The sequence below is a fragment of the Bombina bombina genome, chromosome 1 (assembly GCF_027579735.1).
Source record: "Bombina bombina isolate aBomBom1 chromosome 1, aBomBom1.pri, whole genome shotgun sequence".
Taxonomy (NCBI): Eukaryota; Metazoa; Chordata; class Amphibia; order Anura; family Bombinatoridae; genus Bombina; species Bombina bombina.
This window is the reverse complement of record NC_069499.1, coordinates 60,665,569-60,686,374: the sequence shown is the minus strand read 5'-3', so window position 1 is coordinate 60,686,374 and position 20,806 is coordinate 60,665,569. Positions and strand designations below refer to the sequence as shown.

The window sequence follows — 20,806 nt, the reverse complement described above, 5'->3', positions numbered from 1 at the left end:
CTGTTCCCTTTCTTGCTTTCATTTTAGGATCTTCACACAGCGGTTGAAATACCTGAGGACTTTGCTGCTATCCAACAAGATTGAGCAACAAATTCTTACTAAATCGGACAGTGCAATTAATAATACAAACTTTTTATTTTACCACATGGATATGATGTTACAGTTTTAATTGAAGTGAGTGTTTCAAATTTGAAGATGTTATGTTTAATACACCCTATGGATGGTTTTAACAGTTTATATCTGAGTAAGGGGTGGTTTTACTGTTCCATCTTGGTATACACTGGTTGAATTATGCCTTGATAGAGACTTTTTGATATTTACACATTAATTATTTATTTTATTGTTCTACTCAAAATATATTGTAATTTGAATTGTTTATAGAACAAAAACAACCCTCTAGACAAATAGCTGTGCTGTAGTTTCCTCTTGTTTTTTTTAATGCATTCCTGTAGAGACCACAGCCCCTTAGTGAGGCTGTGACAGGAAGTAATGAACCCTGCACAAATAAAATAAAAAAAAGAAATAAAATTCCTTTCAAAATGAACATGAATACATATTGCAAAGATATCCTTTAAGTATAACCAATTGCTTAGTGCTTTATTTATGACAATAATGAAAAAGACGATTTTAAATCCCTTTAAGGATTTTTTTTTATACCAAAAAACTCTTAACTAGAATAAAAGCTTTAGATGTGATAACGAGAAAACAAATACATTTCAGCCTCGGTCTGTGTTTCATAAGTGTCAGTGGCTATTCCAATCCTGAGTATATTAACCTCAGGGTATACCCAGGTTTAGAGATCTGGTTGTTACCTTGTTCATCGGCTTCATGCTGTGCCCAAAAGCAAACCATTATTCTTAATCACAATTTTATGAATGTATTTGTTAGGTATTTTTGTCTGGATTGTACAGTTATGGCAGACAGTGGGAATAATTGGGTTGACTAGAAGTTCAGCAGGATTTCTTTCAGTCTGAATAATTCTGTTCCTTTCTTCTTCTGTAACAACATGTGATAGGACCAATGGCTCATTCTGTGGGGCGACATCTAAGTCTGGAACACAAAAGGATGAAAAGCTGGTTTCTAGGGCTACCAAAGAATAGCTTAGCAGAGCTGCAACTCATTAAACATTCTTCCTTGAGGTTTGAGAACAGCTGGGGTTATTACAAGCTGCCCTTGAAAGGACACCTGTCATTTCCTATCACTTTTCAGAGAAATCATAAACTTTCATTTCATATTATTCTTTAATTTGTGAATAATTGCTGCTTTTTCAGCAAGATGTAAGGGCTGTTGGTTACACCCTCGTAGTTATGCCAAGTGGTGTTAGGAAAGTCTGGCAAAAAAAGCTATAGATCAAAGCCTAGCGGGTGAGGAGGTCATTATTTTCTTATTTCTGCTTTTCTTATTTAAATTCCCATTTAGCCCCCATTTACCTTTCCCCTTTTCATGCTAGAGACATGAAAAGGGCCCTTGAAACTGGATGACGGGGACAAATGTGGTTGTATCATGGGCCCTAAATAACTGTAACCGGACTGTTAGCCCGATGGACATTTGGCTGACAGACATTTGGCAGACGGACATTTGACCGACGGATAATAGTCCGACACACAAGTGGCTGTCAGATAACAGTCCGGCCACGAGATAAGTAAATAGATAGATTTGATAGATAGATTAGATAGATAAATAGATGCAATAGATAGACAAATTCGATAGATAGGTTCAATAGATAGGTATATAAATAGATAGATTTGATAGATAGATAATTTCACAGACAGAGAATTACAAGACGTGCGGGCTGGGACCCATCGTTAGGTTCCTAGAGGTGGTTGCGGCGTCCGAGGCTCTGATTAGAACAGAGCACTCCGGAGCGTATCTGCCCTCGGCCGAACTCGGAACATGCTTCGGCATTCTGTCCGTCAGTCAAATGTCCGTTGGACAGAATGCTGTTGGCCAAATGTCCATTGGCATTTTGTCAGAGCACCCTAAATAACAGTGCACTGTCAGAGAAAAGGGTAGGTTGAGATCTGTTTGTGAACACTTAGGATACAACTGCTATGGTTGTACCCTCAATGGGTCATAATTACACCTTAAGGAACAAACATGTACTATGTAGGGGTAAATAAGGTACAAATATGTTTCCAACTGTCAAAGGGTCCATGTCTGTACCATTTAATCCCCCAAAAAAGGAACAATCCCTTTTGTGAACAAAAGATTGAGAGAGATGGGTGGTTCAATGCTGCCAAACCCTGCAAGTCCATATAATTTGAGCATTATTTTTCCCCAAGATAATAAAACGTTACTTTATACATAGGCTATATAGAGTTTGGGGGCACCTAGCAAACCCTGCACTTTCCCTAGAACTAGTACTGGGTTAAAAGGACATGCTAATGCAGACTTTACTTACTCTTAACCATTAGAATGTGTAATATTTGCATTGCTGAGCCTGGCAAACTGTTCTCAGCAATAAAGACTCCTCTATGTGCATATCCTGGGTATGATTTATAACCCCATCTCCTTTTTCATCCCATGTGTGCCATGTTATGTCTGTCATCTGCTGTCAACATAATAACAAATATCTGCATAAAGGGACAGTAAAAGGGATTCTCCCCATATATAATAAGTTTAAGGCAAACACTGGGTATTGAATGTTTATCCCATACTAACAATAGCTGAAATGCACCTATTATTTTGCCTCCTGAAAGGGTCCTCCTTGCTATATCGCATGCTCACTGTGATGCTGCCCATGCGCAATAGTTTCTTTCAAGTTGACAGAGCAATTTAAATTTGCAACTTGTAGGAAGCAACCTCATGTGTGCAACATTACTGTTCGCTATAACAAGGGAATGGTTTGACCCCTACTTGTCTATGGTACCTGCATCAGAATAGAGGGGGAAAGGCCCTTACAGGAGGAAAAAAAAGGAATATTTTTCAGAGATAGTCTGAATTTGAAGATACATTACATCAGGGTTCAGCAAACTTGGCACCCCAGATGTTTTGGAACTACATTTCCCATGATACTCAGCAAGCCTAAAGTGTGTTAACAGTAAAGTCCAGCCCCAAAATACCAGGCAATCCCTCTCTGAATGAGAGAAACGGCAAAACTTCCAGACGTACGTTTCGGCCTAGAGTGGGCCTTGTCAGTGAGGTGCAGCCATATCCCTCTAGGCACACTGAGCAACAGGTCTTAAGCTTTACAGTCCTGCTTTTCAAATAAAGATAGCAAGAGAACAAACAAAAATTGATAATAGGAGTAAATTAAAAAGTTGCTTACATGTGCATGCTCTATCTGAATCATGAAAGAAAAAAATTGGGTTTAGTATCCCTTTAAAGTATTTTTTGGACCAGTTGTGTTCAAAACCTGCACTTACTATCAGTTCCTGTATCAATTTAAATAGCTTTAATGTAATTTTTTGTATGTGAAAAAAATATTAAAAAAATTCCTAGTGTTGTTCTATATGCATAAGAATGAAAAAATAAAAAAAAGCCATAAACTGCATACTGGCAGACTGTCCGACTTCCAGTACCTAAGATGGTGGGATGAAGGTTAATGGGGGGAGGGGAGAGAGCTATTTGGGAGGGATCAGGGGGTGGGAGGTGTAGTGTGGGAGGGTAATCTCTACACTACAGCTAAAATTAACCTTATAAGTTACCTGATTAAGTTTCCTGATTAACCCCTTCACTGACGGGAATTTCAGAAGTGTGGTGTGCAGCTGCAATTAGCGGCCTTCTAATTACCAAAAACCAATGGCAAAGCCATGTATGTCTGCTATTTCTGAACAAAGGGGATCCCAGAGAACCATTTACAACGATTTGTGTTATGACTGCCAAGTTATATGTAAATTATTTCAGTGAGAAACACAAAGCTTGTGAAAAAGTTAACAATTTATTTTATATAATCGCATTAGGCGGCGAAATAATGGCATGAAAAAATACAAAAATGGGCCTAGATCAATATCTGTCTACTGAAAAAATATATAAATAGTTTTGATAGGTAAATAAAAAAAATAAAAAAACAAGGCTCTATTTCTGTTTAAATGGAGTGATAGCAAAAATGCTAAATGTATTTTGGGCAAGTCTGAAATTCTTGGTAGTGAAGGGGTTAAAAAAAACTTTCCAATTTACTTCTATTATCAAATCTACTTTGTTGAAGGAGCACCAGTGCACTGCAGGGAGTTAGCTGAACAGAGCAGGTGAGACTAAGGCAGAAGGCTTAGCAGCTAGCTCCCTAGTAGTGCATTGTTGCACTTTACTTTTGACATTACTACCACTTTAAGAAGACAAATATCTTTGTTTTCTTTTTATCCTTTGTTGAAAAGCAGGGGCGTGGGCCTAGGAGCGTGCACGTGTCTGCATCACTATAGGGCAGCAGTTTTGCAACAATGTTATACATTAGCAAGCAGCACTATTTCCTGTCATGTAGTGCTGCCGACATGTGCACCCTACCTATCTATATATCTCTTCAGCAAAGAACAACATGAGAACAAAGCAAAATTGTTAATAGAAGTAAATTGGAAACTTTTTTTAAATTGTATTCTGTGTCTGAATAATGAAAGAAAAAACGTGGGTTTCGTGTCCCTTTAATGGCGCCAAACAAGTCAGCTGCTATGCAAACGAACCAGCTAACTCGTTTTTTGTATTGCTATTCAGATTTTATACAGAGCAAAGACACTGGGGAATCTAGACATTGGAAATGCAATAGCATAATGCAGGGTCTGGAATTCAGAAATACTGATGTGAAAATCAACAATAAGGAATTCATTTATAAACTCAATCTAATTTATAGTAAATCATATGAGTTATACATAGACAGAGGAACTCTAATGATAACAGTCATAATGCAATAATGAGGAATAACAAAATATATATTTGGAAGCTGCCCTGGCTTAATCATATAGTAAGCATTGTATCCTAAAGTGAGCATTCTATGCAGACATCATTAATGATAGCCCTGCGTATATACTTATACTATATTGGGGCTCTGCATAATATTAAAGGGACATTATACTGTAAAGCTATTTAACACCACCCTACTTTTGCTTAGTGAACCCTCAATCCATTGTTCTCAAGAGCATGTCCATTTAAATGGGATGAGCTTGCCAGAAGAGCAGGTAGTTACAACATGATACACACGCAAAAATCCAAACTTTGAATATTGTGAATGCATTAACATATTCATTGAATTAATTGGAAGCTTGCTAATAATACCAACTTTCAATCACATCATTCCATTCAAAATACCAAAGATCACAGCATTTGAGAGACATAAAATCATACTTTAGCATCAGCAAGGCCACTCTCAAAGGGAAATCAGCAAACTGGATACTCAAGATGTGGTATTCAAGCTGTTATACAGAAATTTGAAGAATCAGGAGAGGTCAAGGACAAAAAAAAAGGAATGGAAGGCCAAGAAAACTTTCAAAATCTGAGAAGTTTCTCAGGGTTTCTTCTTTGAGAGACCGTAAGAAGTCCAGCAAGGACCTGGCTCAGCATCTCACAGTTTCATTGGGTTGCCAAGTTGACCCTTCTACAGTCCAAAGAAGCTTGATCAGGAATGGTCTTTGTGGAAGGGTAGCAGCCAATAAACCACTTTTTCGGAAGGGGAACAGGGTGAAAAGGCTAAGGCTAATATATAGAAATAGAAAGTATACAGACCACACTCACTGGGTTTCAGACAAACTTCAGTATTTCTTTATTCTGGTGATGCTTCGAGGATAATCTCCCCTTCCTCAGAGATTATCCTCGAAGCATCACCAGAATAAAGAAATACTTTTCATTTATCGCCCCTGCCGGCACCCTGATTGTTGTCAATTTTGGTTAGTGAGAGTGCAGTTCCTACTATTTCTCTGTGTATATATATATGTGTATATATATATATATATATATATATACACACACAAATATACTTGTATATATAAAATACATACTTACATGTACAGTACATATTAAGACATGTATATGTATGTATCTCTATTTTAACGCCCTTTGCAGTCTGGTTTTTTCTTGAGACCTGATGTCTTTGATCCCTTATAACTTTTTTATGCAATATTTTTAAAATATTTTTATTAGACAGTGTTATTATGAGTGTAACTGTTCTTTTGTGCAACTTTTCTGTCTCACATAACAGTTAACAAGAATTCTGAAGTTGCGATATCCCGACGCACAGGTAATATGCACGCTACTTCCAACGATGGCAAAGAGCCGCGATAAACCACTTATCACTCACGTGCAACAGATAGTGCCCCACTCATAATCTAGCCCAAGAGTAGCTATTTTAAATAACAAAATAAAGGTAAAGGACATAAAGTAGATAAAAAAAAGTCTGTAATATATCCATTTATTGGGGATACAGAAATAAATTGATGAGATAATTCACCAGAGGCTTCTGCATCAGTGAATGTGAGATGAGAGGGAGGAGCGGTTTTAGAGAAATCCAGGATTTTGCAGGAGAAGGATGAGGAACTTATAAAAAGGCGAAAGGGGGGGAATATAATTATATGGTATTGGTCTCTCTGTTATTTTATGTGTCAAAGAGCTTAGATAATTTTATAGGGTTTTGGCGACTAAAGAAAAAAATGTGAAAAAAATGCTTTGGCCACAGCTTCTGCCGAGTGAGGTGCGGGTAGTTCACTGAGTAGAAACAGAGAAAGAATAAAAATAAGGGTCAGAATAAAACTTCCGGTTTGGCAATAATGCTGCTGTGTTACAATCTCCTTTCTGGCTGCTAAAGAGTTAAAACTATTTGATGCCAATTGGGCATGCTAATAAAGTACAGAGCAAGCTTCTCTAGCAGTAGGACTACAGTAGGTACCCAGACTGCACTTATAAATTGTCTTACACTGAGGTCAGCTGAAGTTCAGTTTTCAGTGTAAGGCTGAGCAGAAGCTGAGGACAGCAGTTTGAGAGTCTCTGTACTGTATCTGCCTGCTCTCATTTTATTGATGTGCAGTGTGCTATGAATTGTAAACAGCCCTGCAGGGTGCTGGAGAGGCTGATTTAGTATGCACTGCAGTGCTCTTATGGGCTGACTTTGCAGAACAATGTGTGTATATATATATAGATAGATAGATAGATAGATAGATAGATAGATAGATGATAGATAATTTAGAGTTATATACATTCACATTACAAAAAGTTGTTTCCTGGGCTTTCATAAATATATATACACATACATTTCCCTTTTTGTTTAAAAGCTTATTTAATCTTTATATTGCTGAAGAATGCACATTGTGTACTGTGCTGTTGATAATGCACCTAGCTGTGCTGCAATTAAAAAGCAATCTGCATCTTCGGTTGGCTGCCAATATAATGAAGGATACCTATTTGCTCATGTATAGTTAATGCATATAGTATTATTGTTTACCTTGGTTGACACTATGGTATGACACCCTGACTGTGAGCTGCTGCGTGTAATTACCATACATGCCAAATGCTGCAGTGCTATATACTATATGTGAATGTAATTAGTATACCTTACTGAGAATCCATGGAAAGACAGGGCAATTTAATTAAAAGGATTGAATTGAGGACTAAGTACATAATAAATAACATTTATTGTAATGACAACTCCACCTGGAAAATCTGTACATCAGCACAAACGTTTCTCACAATCTATTTATAAATACTTAGAACATATTCCCCTATGTGCAGAACATTGGAATATGAAATACTTACAGTAAATAAATAGTTAAAGGGACACTGAACCCAAATTTTTTTATTTTGTGATTCAGATAGAGCATGCAATTTTAAGCAACTTTCTAATTTTTCTTTATTCTCTTGCTATCTTTATTTGAAAAAGACGGCATCAAAGCAATTTTTGTTCAGGACCCTGGGCAGCAGTTTTTCTTGGTGGGTGAATTTATCCACCAATCAGCAAGAACAACCCAGGTTGTTCACCAAAAATGGGACGGCATCTAAACTTACATTCTTGCATTTCAAATAAAGATACTAAAAGAATGATGAAAATTTGATAATAGGCGTAAATTAGAAAGTTGTTTAAAATTGCATGCTCTATCTGAATCACGAAAGAAAAAATTTGGGATCAGTGTCCCTTTAAACACTATTACAAATGAGTATTGCATAAATATGATGTTACATGTTTTTAGCTACTTAACTGCGAAGGGCTCCAATGCACACACACATATATATATATATATATATATACAGTGCTCAGCATTAATGAGTACACCCCTTTTGAAAAGTAAGATTATAATCAATATCTCAATGAACATAAGAACAATTTCCAGAATTTTGACAAAACTGAGTTCTATAGAACATTTTTTAGCTCATTACATGAAAGTAAGGTTAATACTCAAAGTAGGTAATGCACAAATGAATACACCCCACAACAAAGCTACTACAGCTAGTATTTTGTATGACCTCCATGATTTGTAAGGGAAGCACCAAGTCTTCTAGGCACGGAATGAACAAGTTGCTGACATATTGAAACATCTATCTTTTTCCATTCTTCAAGAACGACCTCTTTTAGAGCCTGGATGCTGGATGGAGAGTGATGCTCAACTTGTCTCTTCAGAATTCCCCATAGGTGTTCGATTGGGTTTAGATCAGGAGACATACTTGGCCACTGCATCACTTTCACCCCGTTCTTCTTCAGAAATGCAACAGTGGCCTTAGATGTGTGTTTTGGATCATTGTCATGTTGGAAAACTGCACGACGATCAAGGGCATGGAGTAATGGTAGCATCTTCTCTTTCAATATAGAGCAGTACATCTGTGAATTCATGATACCATCAATGAAATGCAGGTCCCCGATACCAGCAGCACTCATGCAGCCCCACAGAAGGATACTGCCACCACCATGTTTCACTGTAGGCACCATGCATTTTTCATTATACTCACGTTTGCGACACAATACAGTTTTGAAGCCATCAGTTCCAACAACTTTTATCTTGGTCTCATCACTCCAGAGTACAGAGTCCCAGTTGTCTTCTTCTTTTTCAGCATGTGTCCTGGCAAATTCTAGACAGGCTTTTTTGTGCATGGGTTTAGGAGAGGCTTCCTTTGTGGACGACACCCATGCATGTGTACGCTGTATTGTGTCACGGGAAACAATCACCCCAGTTTGGCTTTCTACTTCTTTAGCTAACTGCAGTGAACTTGCATGGCGATTTTCTTCAACCCTTCTCATCGGAAGACGCTCCTCTCAAGGTGTTAACTTCCATGGACGGCCTGGACTTGCAGTTCCATCTTTGCTACATTTTTGTATCACTATGCTACAGTATTCTGACTGATAAGTGAAGCTTTGCCGAACTTCTTGTAGCCTTCACCTTTCTTGTAAAAAGAAATTATTTTCTTTCTCAGACATTTCTCTTCCTTGTTGTGCTATTGCTGACAGCATGACATGGGAAGGGGTTTTCTTCGGTAAGTAACGCCCTTTTATAATCAACTGTCTGCTGGACACCTGTTTAATAAATAATTAGACTCACCTGAAGTTGAATTATTGTTAATTCGAAATTTGTTGTCAGACATTTAGCTTTGCTTCTATGACTTTCATTGGGGTGCATTCATTTTTGCAACATGGTCTTGAATGAATTTGTTATCAAAAATACTTTGTTATGGGTGCAAATTAACAAATCTTGGTTGCAATCAATGTGGGAGTATTTTGTAGTATAGTGTCCCATAGAATATGTTGTTTCTGAAAGGTGAGTAAAGGTTTTCTGACAAATCTGTTGGGGTGTGCTCGTGTATGCTGAGCACTATATATATATATATATATATATATATATATATATATATATATGTATATATATATATAAATGTATACATATGTATTTATGTGTTTATATGTGTGTATTTATATATATATATATATATATATATATGTATATATATATATAAATGTATACATATGTATTTATGTGTTTATATGTGTGTATTTATATATATATATATATATATCTGTAAACACATATATACACATTTAAATACATAAATACATATATTCACATATATAAACACATATAAATATATATATATATATACACATATGTAGACATGTACATGTATGTATCTGTATGTTTAAGCCTTTTGCATCTTTTTTTTTTCTAACATCTGAGACGTCATATCTTTGAGCCCTCATAACTTTTTATGCAATATTTGTTTTTAATAATTTTTATTAGATGGATGTTTTGTGCAACTTTTTAGTCGAGCATAACAGTTAACAAGAGCTCTGAAGTTGCACTAATCCAATGTGCATTAAATTCATTTGCACTCAGGCGAACGCGTTTACTTTCAACCTCTAATACACACACTACTTTTGACACACGCAAGGAGCCGCGATAAACCCCTTATCACTCACGCACAACAGTTAGCGCATCTAGCCCATAAATCCTGCAGCCCTGTTATAGCTCCTTTAAAGAACAGTCTAGTCAAACTTTCATGATAGGGCATGCAATTTTAAACAACTTTCCAATTTACTTTTATAATTAGATTTGCTTTGTTCTCTTGGTATTCTTTGTTGAAAGCTAAACCTAGGTAGGCTCATATGCTAATTTCTTTGTCCTTGAAGGCCGCCTCTTATCTCAGTGCATTTTGACAGGTTTTCACAGCTAGACAGTGCTAGTTCATGTGTGCCATATAGATAACATTGTGCTCATTCCAATGGAGTTATTTAAGTGTCAGCACTGATTGACTAAAATGCAAGTCTGTCAAAAGAACTGAAATAAGGGGCAGTCTGTAGAGATTTAGATACAAGGTAATCCCAGAGGTAAAAAGTAAATTAATATAACTGTGTTGGTTATGCAAAACTGGGGGATGGGTAATAAAGGGATTATCTATCTTTTTAAACAACAACAATTCTTTAGTAGACTGTCCCTTTAAGTAAATCCGAATTGCATAACCAACAAATGCATAATAAAAAAAACAATTGCCATGTGCCCTGAATCACATTGCAGCTGTCAGCCAATCACTGACTCATATGTGTAAGAGCTGTGAACTCTTGCACATGCTCAGTAGTAGATGTTGCCTCAGAATGTGTACACATAAGACCCTGTACACCAATTGTTTTTTTGCACAAACTCCTTTACAGACAAAGGCTCTTCTCAGTCTCCAACAATTAAACCAGTGCTTTCCAAACTGTGTGTCATGACACATTAGTGGCAGTGTGTTGGTGTGTCCCTGCTTCCGCACAAATTTTTTTTTATTTAATTTTTTTTAAAAAAAATTGTTTTTTTTTGCTTAAATGCTGAGCTGGAGTCAGAAGTCAAAGTTTTTTGGGTTTTTTTGCAGCTAGCTCCCAGTAGTGCATTGCTGCTCCTGCTCTTGATATATGGATAGGAAGTGGAAGCTTAAAAATGCTTGGTGATGAAATGCGAGTGTCTTTATCTAATATTCCACTAAATATTCAGAAACTGTGTTCATCCCATCAACCTCATACATCCCATTAAAATAGTAAGTAGCTATTGGTGTTATTAAACTTTTTTGTAATGCTTGTACATACATACTGTTACTTGCAAATACATTTTGTTATTATATAATTTATGTATGTGTCTGTATCTCTTAAAACAAGTTAGTTTAACCTCCTGTTTGCTAGTACAACTGAATTACTGTGTCGCAATATGATGTAGGGCTAAAAAGTGTGTCACCAACATGAAAAGTTTAGAAAGCTCTGAATTAAACAAACAACTTCTCCAACTGTATGAGGTGCGATAACACTGTGACTAGTGATGAATGCAATCTTATACATTGTGGCAAACACTGTTTCTTATAGTGCTTAGGATACCGAAACACTCTTGAACTTATCCAGATATGCTCTTCAATGAAGGATAGCAAGAGAATGAAGTACAATGAAGTAAATGTAATGTTCTGAATCATGAAAGTTTAATTTAGACTTTCATACCCCTTTTATACATGGCAGTTTTTGCCACTTGCAGTGTTGTATGCAGGAATGACACTATGGGGCTCGTTGGAAACATAATTTATGAAGCAGCGGTCTAAAGACTGCTGGTCCATAACCTGTCTGCCTGCTCTGAGGCAGCAGACAGACATCACCGGAAATCAACCCATTTAAATACGATCAGGTTGATTAACACCCAATGTTAGTAGCCGATTGGCCACGAATCTGCAGGGGGCGGCATTGCACCAGAAGTTCGCAAGAGATGCTGGTGCAATTATAAATGCAGAGAGTGTATGCTGTCGGCATTTATCGATGTGCAGCGGACATAATGCGCAATATCGGATCATGTCTGCTCACACAATGATAATTCGGCCCCTATAACTTAGATTCAGGTCATACAGAAGTCTGCACAGTTATCCAAACCTGCTCAACGAAGCGCTCAGAGGGTCATAGGGTAACAGAATAGTTAAATGTCTATAGGCAAAGGTAAAACATGAGAGAGGGTATGTGGATCCGGTCCCAAATAAGTTATATCCATTTGATTTATACTCACAGGCGGCAACCTCTTTTTTCCAGTGCGTCTGCACACGCACTAATTACAAACACAACAGTCCAAGGATAGAAAAAGAAAAAGCGCTCCAAGCCTTATAGTAAAAAAATTTCCAATACTTTATTAAAAAAAAAGTTTAAAATCATATAGAATAAAAGCGGTCAGCACAAGAAAAAGTGCAAAAAATGCAAAAATACAGGCGACAAAACAGGTGCTCCCAGCAAACGTTTCGTGCAGTTATGTACTTTGTCACTGCTGATTAGTTCACCTGTTCTGTACTCTATTTATAGCCTAGAGTTCCAATTTCTTAAAGAAACATATCTACCTGTATTTTAAATATCAGTAAGAGAGCCTATGACAAAAAACCTCATTGTATAAGAAACTCAATGATAGCTATTCACACTCCTATTGTTCAGACAATATTTGAGAAATTAGCTTTAGCAGCTAACTACTGTTTAGAATCCTAAGAGTCATAATGCTAATTTATGTGGTAAACTGTGAGCCTATGACAAGAAACACATGTGTACAAATGGATAATAATGACATTACTAAGTCAACATATGCTAAAGACAATGTACCGCCACATTGAGTAAGTATACCAACCTGTATCACAAATATTAATTCATGAGCCTATGACAAAAAAACTATCATATGTATTTATAATATGAGTATACTTCACACGCTATTGTATGAACCTATACTATTTAGCATTCACACTCCTGTTGTTCAGACAATATCTGAGAAATTAGCTTTAACATCTAACTACTATTTAGAATCCTAAGAGTCATAATCCTAACTTGTGAGGCGAACAGGGAGCCTATGACAAGAAACACATATGTGTACAAATAGATAACAATGTCATTGCTAGTTTAACATATGCTAAAACAAAGTCTCTCTACATTAAGTAAGCATATCAACCTGTATCACTAATGTTAATCCATGAGCCTATGACAAGAAACCTATCATATGTATTTATAATATACTAAATGTACTTCATACGCTGTTGTATGGGTCTATAATATTTAGCAAACAAATCTAGATCTCTTCTCATGTTTAAACCCAAAGGATGGGTTGTCTGGAGATTAAACATCCAAAGAACCTCTCTTTTGTCTAATGTAATTTCCCTGTCACCACCCCTTCTCCAAAGAGGAACAAAATCTATTCCCTGAACAGATAAAGCTGATATGTCAGAGTTGTGTAGAGTCTTAAAGTGTCTGGAGACGGGTGTGTCAGAGTGATCATCCTCTATTGAGCGCAAATGCTCTAGAAATCTCTCCTTCAACGGACGTTTCATTTTCCCTGTATACTGTTTCTGACAGATTTTGCAAGTGAGGAGATATACTACATGCGTGATCGCACAGTTAATAAAATGATTAATTTTATAATTCTTATTAGTAACTGTGGCTGTAAACTCTTCTCCCTCACTTACAAAATCACATGTGGTGCATACCGGTCGTCTACATTTATAAAAGCCTTTCCTCTTCTGTAACCACACATGGCAGTGGTGACATCATGTAGCATAACTAGGGCAAAAGCGTGACATGTACAACAATACAACTGGGATAGGAGGTTCAGTTCTTTACTGATCAGTACATACTTTCTGGGTATCATGTGACCTTATCTCCTCTGCTTAAACCAGTGAGGGACAATTATAAATTAGCTCATAAAGTAACCATCTCGCAGTGTTCAATGTACCTTTAAACCTTTATTTTACAAAAGGGTGATGTGCCCTTCCTGGCAGACAAGAGGTTTACACTGAATATATAAAATAATGTTGCAGCGTTTCAAACTCACCTGGATATTACTGGACTGCCCCTTCTTTAGCTTCCTATCAGGTCAAATGTCCGGTTTTCAAATCCATTACAATCTAGTTGAAAATCACAGGGGAAAAATAATATAACAGCTTCCCAAATATATTCATTGCACAGAAACACTCACTATACTTTGAGGAGGAGCAATTTTACAGCAATATTCCAGTATGTCAAGCAACAAGTTTCAAGCATTTTTTTATTTTTTGTTTTGTTTTGGGAGTTTTTGCAGGAGTTTTGATCTTTTCAGTTTCAACAGCATTGACCTCCAGAAAACTCATTACAGCTGGTTTCAACTGAAGCACATATTTTAGCTGACCGCACTACTTTTTTTTTAGCTTAACATTTTTTGTGTTTGCGCAGTTCACCTTATTTAACACAATTGTTTTACTTATAAAGCGCCAACATATTACGCAGTGCTGTCCATGGGTACAATTTGTTTAAATAAATCATAAACATATATAATAAACATTTTTAAAAATTGCTCAGATCACAGTTAGAAGTTAGAAAACTTGTACATGACTTAAAGGGACACAAACTGCTGCATACAACCACAATATAATGGATACTACTTACTATTAAGGTAGCTACCTTGGCCATGTTAACCTGGACAGTTATGATTTTCACATACTGCAGGGTCTGCAAGGAGGAACATGATTAAGGCTATCCAACAGCACTATGCATGTGCTATCCAGCAGAATTATTCATGTGTTATCCAGCAGCATTATTCATGTGCTATGCAGCAGCACTATGTATGTGCTGTTCAACAGCACTATTCATGTGCTATCCAGCAACACTATTCATTTGCAATCCAGCAACACTATTCATGTGGTATCCATCAGCATTATTCATGTACTATCCAACAGCACTATCCATGTGCTATCCAGCAACACTATTCATATGCTATCCAGCAGCACTATTCATGTGCTATTCAGCAGCACTATTTATGTGCTATTCAGCAGCACTATTCATGTGCTATCAAGCAGCACTATTCATGTACTATTCAGTAGCACTATGCATGTGATATCCAGCAGGACTATTCAGGTGCTATCCAGGAGCACTATCCATGTTCTATTCAGCAGCACTATCCATGTTCTATCCAGCAGCACTATCCATGTTCTATCCAGCAGCACTATTAATGTGCTATCCAGCAGCACTATTCATGTGCTATCCAGCAGCACTATTCATGTGCTATCCAGCAGCACTATTCATGTGCTATCCAGTGGCAAAATACTTGCTCCTCCCTGTACACTGTGCAGCATGTGTAGCTGATAAATGTCCAGGTTAACACGGCCAAGGTGGCAACCCCACTCACCATGCTAAGCCCCTTCACATAGAAGACATAGAAAAGATTAGATTACTTTGTAAAAGGTTCTGCCCTGCATGCCACTTAGTATGACAATACCTAAGTTACAAGATGGCTTCAGTAAGGGATAATAAAAGAACTGCTTTTAAGAAAGCTACAGATGCAGGAGGGAAAGCAAAACCAGGGTGAAAAGTAACCGTACTAGTTGTACAGCAGTTTAATGTTCCTTGAAAGCGAAATTGTATTGCAAAAAATTAGATTACATTTTTGCATTACTGACCCTAGAAAACTATTTGGTGAACCATGCAAAACAGTTAAGCACATAGGTAGATTATCACACAGGAGATACAGTACATGTATTGCAGTTCCCAAAGAGAAAACAATTGACTTTGCTTGTTTAACTGCTGCTCTCCATTGGCTGACTGGCTTTTTTCTGTTTGGAAGCTTCAAACCTTACTTCTCTTAGGACGACCTTTACCTGTTTAAACCTTTTTTTTTTTATCTGGAGTCTATAATGTGAAGCTGACATGCTGTAAAAAAATTTGTATTTTTGACTTTGAATGTCCCCTTAAATACATACATTGGAATATGTATTTTTTTATAACAATAACGTTTTTAGGAATTTATTTTATTTAAAAATTCTTGAAAACGCATGAAAATGAAATTAAATAATAAAATCAAGAATTTATATTGCGGATAAAGTGAAAAAAAATCAGATACATCGAGCGATGACCGACATCTGGTGAGCCAATGACAAAACATATATGTGTAGCCTCCAATCATCAGCTAGATTTTAGGACTAGGGGCCGATTCTAAACATGTGCCTAGACTGGTCTTCCACTCCGACACTCGCAGGGGCAGCCCTCATGGAATTCTATAAAAAAGGGTCTGTCCCTGCGTGTGGCGAGATTTCTCTAATAGAAATAATGAGAGCTCTCTGCTAGGTAAAAGCTCACAATGGAGGACGAAGTACACAGGGAGAACCTGGCGTATGTCCACATTTTAATTCTGGGATTACCTGTTTTCTAAGCCTCTGCAGATTTATCTCAGTTCTTTTGAAAGATTAGCATTTTGGCCAATCAGTGCTGACTCCTAGATAACTCCGTGACCGTGAGCACAATGTTATCTATATGACACACATTAACTAAAGCCCTCTAGCTGCGAAAAACTGTCAAAATACACTGAGATTAGAGGTAGCCTTCAAGGGATTAGAAATTAGCATATGAGCCTACCTAGGTTTATCTTTAACAAAAGAGCAAAGCAAATTTGATGATAAAAGTAAATTGGAAAGTTGTTTAAAATGACATGCCCTATCTGAATGATGAGAGTTTAATTTTGACTAGAATGTCCCTTTAAGATGGGATTTAAGAGACAATTTCATACATGCCCATGGAACGCCCATGTTCAGCCCATTTTACACATAAACATTGGATTTTGTACTTTTATATACAAATTTCTTGCTTGTTTTGCACATCTAGTGTACTTAAATTACAATTTATCCTGTGCATAGTTATTATGATTTATTCCAGGATAATTTGCATACAAATTTTACATTTTTGATAAAATATGATTTTTCGTGAACAATTTTTTCCTGGATATTTTTGTGTGAATGGTTGATTTATTCGTTTTGTACGATTTTAAATCCTGCCTTTGCAGAGGTGTTTCCTTCTCCACCCATAAATCTGTAGCAGTTGTCCTTAGTATTAGTAGGAAGCACACAATCAAAACTGCAGTTTGCAATGAAACAGCTTTTACTTTATTTCAGGCAAAAACTATTTTCAACAAGTTTATATCCTAATCCTACTACGTCACATGTATCATATAAACTCTTTCACTGCGATTTCAAGTTCTCAATCACAATCTGAAGATACACTAGGCTTACTTGCCCACAGAGTTTCAACTCTACAATGTAGCACAAAGATCGAGTATTCGATGTGTCAGAACACTCGCCTCTTATGGCTTCTGTGTTCCTAAACAGAATGCAGTGATTTCTCAACACGCATCCAAATGCTGGAAACCAAAGGACAATTCTGATACATTGTATCCTGAGAGAAATCTCCTGGGATCTGGAAGCGCATTTGTCAATAAAGTTTAAAAACAGCAAAGCATTCTAATAGGCATGGGTAGCATTCTAATAGGCATGGGTAGTTACACTGTACAGCACTTGTGTTCTAATGCAGGTGTCTATGTCATTTTATCTTCATTATCTGAGTCATGATAAGCAAATACATTTCAGTTGCTGGGGGGAATAAAATAGTTGCTAGGAAGACTGAGAATTAAATATATGTTTTCTATTTAGCAATGATGTCAATCCTGCAGATCCATCAAAATCTCTCTGGTAATTAAAAAAATAATAATAAGGTATCAGTGCAATTAGCCATCATAGTGGTGGTGGGCCCAATTAGATTAAAGGGATATTAAAGTATTTTTTATATGCATGGGATACAGCAGCACCTTAATACTGCATTGCAAAACATATATGTACAAAATAAATACATTATTAGCATTCAACTGAAAATTTTCTGGCAAAATTTGCAGTGTTTATGTGGCCAGTTAGGGACAGTTATACATAATCTCCTGCATGGATCAAACAATCACTGTGTAAAGATGGGTCAGGATTCTTACTCCTGCAGAATTCATGCAAGTCTCACTGGAGGCAGTTAAAGAGACATGAAACACATCCTTTTTCTTTCATGATTCAGATATCAAGCATACGATTTTAAAAAACTTTCTAATTTACTTTTATTATAAAAACATTTAGTTCTCTTGGTATCTTTTGTTGAAAAGCAGAGAGGTAAACTTAGGAGCATGCACAGGTCTGGAGTACTCTATGGCAGCAGTTTTGAAAGAATGTTATCCATTTGCAAAAAAAATTTGATATTAGAAGTAAATTAGAAAGTTGTTTAATCTAGCATGCTTTATCTGATTCATTAAATACATTTTTTTTTTCATACCCCTTTATCTGCCTACAGTGAAACTTGCATGAATTCTGCAGGATTGAGAATCCTGACCTTCTTTACACAGTGATTGTTTGATCCATGAAGGAGATTTATAACTCTCCCTAACTGGCCTCAGTAAAACACAGAACATTTGTGGGTGTTCATAACCCTTTAAATTACAAGAAAAGTGGGCAGAATAAATAATTGAACATTATTGCAAGATGTTTTTACTATGCATAATTAAATCATTTAAAGGGAAATACATTTTATTTTAAGGTCCTTTTATAAAGGTATCAACATATTCTGCAGTTCTGTACAAAGAGAGGTTACATCTACAAAAAAGATATTCAAATAAAAAGTATCTGGGAAGTATGTGCCAGATTTACGGTCTTTCCCATGGTTTTCCAGCACAAAAACCTTCTGAAGTTCAGTCCTAGAGTTTGATTACAAAAGACAGCTGAACCGGTTGACTGGCAGGAGACGCTTTTCTTTCTATAGAAACTGTGCCCTCTTCACATGATTCATTGTTCAGCTCTTCAATACAGATGACTTTACCCAACAAATGCTAGCGCAGCCTCTCTTCAGGAGGGTTTTATTCAGACTGTCCTTGTGACCTAGTGAAAAAATATAGATTTTTATATGTATATATATATAACATCGACAGACATTTTTTTTTACTTTTAGTAATGGGAAATTCTAGTGTATCATTAGCAAATTTTAACTATGAATTTAACCCCTGCAGAAGGATTAAATAGTCAAAGTGCCAAACCAGACAAGCATACAGCTTTTAAGCAACGATACTTGTGTATGCTCCAATTACAGGTTATATTTTCACCTGGAGAATAGGTGTGTTTTAGGAGTGAGGACATCGTTTTTAACACTTTTGAAGTAATATAAGGGAACTGGTTTAAAAATAAAATATTATAACAACAAAGAACACTTCATTTTTGCTAGAATGAATGTAGGGGTCCAGGGGATAGTTTGAGATTGTATTATTATTTTTTATATTTATGCTACTTTATTATTATTTTTATTATCAGTTATTTGTAAAGCACCAACAGATTCCGCAGCGCTAAAGACAAGGGTCTAATATGCAAGGTGACAGTTATGGGAGACAAAGGAATAGAGGGCCCTACCAAGAGTTTCATTGTTGTATATCATCTCTCATGAAGGTGATCTACAAAGCAGCTAGGCTTGTAGGTTTATATTCTGAGCGGGTTCAAGGGGATAACTAAAGTAGGAGAGGGACTAAGATAGGAAAATATTAGTATATATTATATGCATACCTGAACAGTAGAGACTTTAACTAGCGCTAGGGGAGAGTCATGTAGCGCGAGGCAGAGAGTTCCACAAAATAGGGGCCAGTCTGGAGAAGTCTTGTAGACGGGAATGTGGGAAGGTAACAAGAGAAGAGGAGAGAAGGAGGTCATGAGCAGAGCGAATGGGACGGGAAGGAGAGTATCTAGAGCAGAGCTTTCCAAACTTTTCATGTTGGTAACTCACTTTTTAGACCTACATCATTTCACGACACAGTAATTAAGTTGTACTAGCAAATAGGATGTTAAACTAACTTGTTTTTAAGAGATACGGACAAGTACATAAATTATATAATAACGAAATGTATTTACAAGTAACAGTATGTAAGTGCAAGAATTAAAAAAAAAGTTTAATAAGACCAATAGCTACTAACTATTTTAATTAGATGGACACAGTTTCTGAATATTTAGTAGAATATTAGATAAAGACATTCGCATTTCATCATCAAGCATTTTTAAGCTTCCACTTCCTATCCATATATCAAGAGCAGGAGCAGCAAGGCACTACTGGGAGCTAGCTGCAAAAAAAACAACACTTTGACTTCTGACTTCAGCTCAGCGTTTAAGCTGCCGCCCTCAGAGCTCTGCGAGTCCGACTGACTACTGCCCGCACTGCAAAACACACTGCTGTCCCACTCACTGACTACACATGCAGTCACAAGCCGATTGAGAAGACAACACGTGCAGTCAGGAGCCAATATGCCGCCAATGGGAATAGTTTCAGCTCCCGCTGTGCTGCACCAATAGGTTAAGATGATCTGTGACCCACTAGGTATCAATTACGTGATATGCATAGCATGCAGGTGGAAAGTCGGAAACCAAAACAAATTTTAGATAAAAAAAAATTGGTGCTGAAGCAGGGACACACCTACACACTGCCACCGACACACTAATGTGTCACGACACACATTTTGGAAAGCACTGATCTAGGGACTAGACTAGGTTATTGGTTGAGGGTTTTGGAGACTGGTAGTATGTTAAGAGATGGAATCTATTTGTATAGCACCGCAAAATTCCATAGCGCTGGATACAATAACAA

At 36.8% G+C, this 20,806-nt stretch overlaps 1 long non-coding RNA gene across 1 annotated transcript in view; it reads right to left on the bottom strand.

Annotated features, from left to right (window-relative positions):
- Window positions 1-14,308, bottom strand: part of LOC128636229 (uncharacterized) — an 80,875-nt gene extending 66,567 nt beyond the window's left edge. Inside the window, exon 1 of the long non-coding RNA XR_008398684.1 lies at window positions 14,193-14,308. This is a non-coding gene — a long non-coding RNA (uncharacterized LOC128636229). The remainder of the gene's footprint in view (window positions 1-14,192) is intronic.
- Window positions 14,309-20,806: the final 6,498 nt, after the last annotated feature.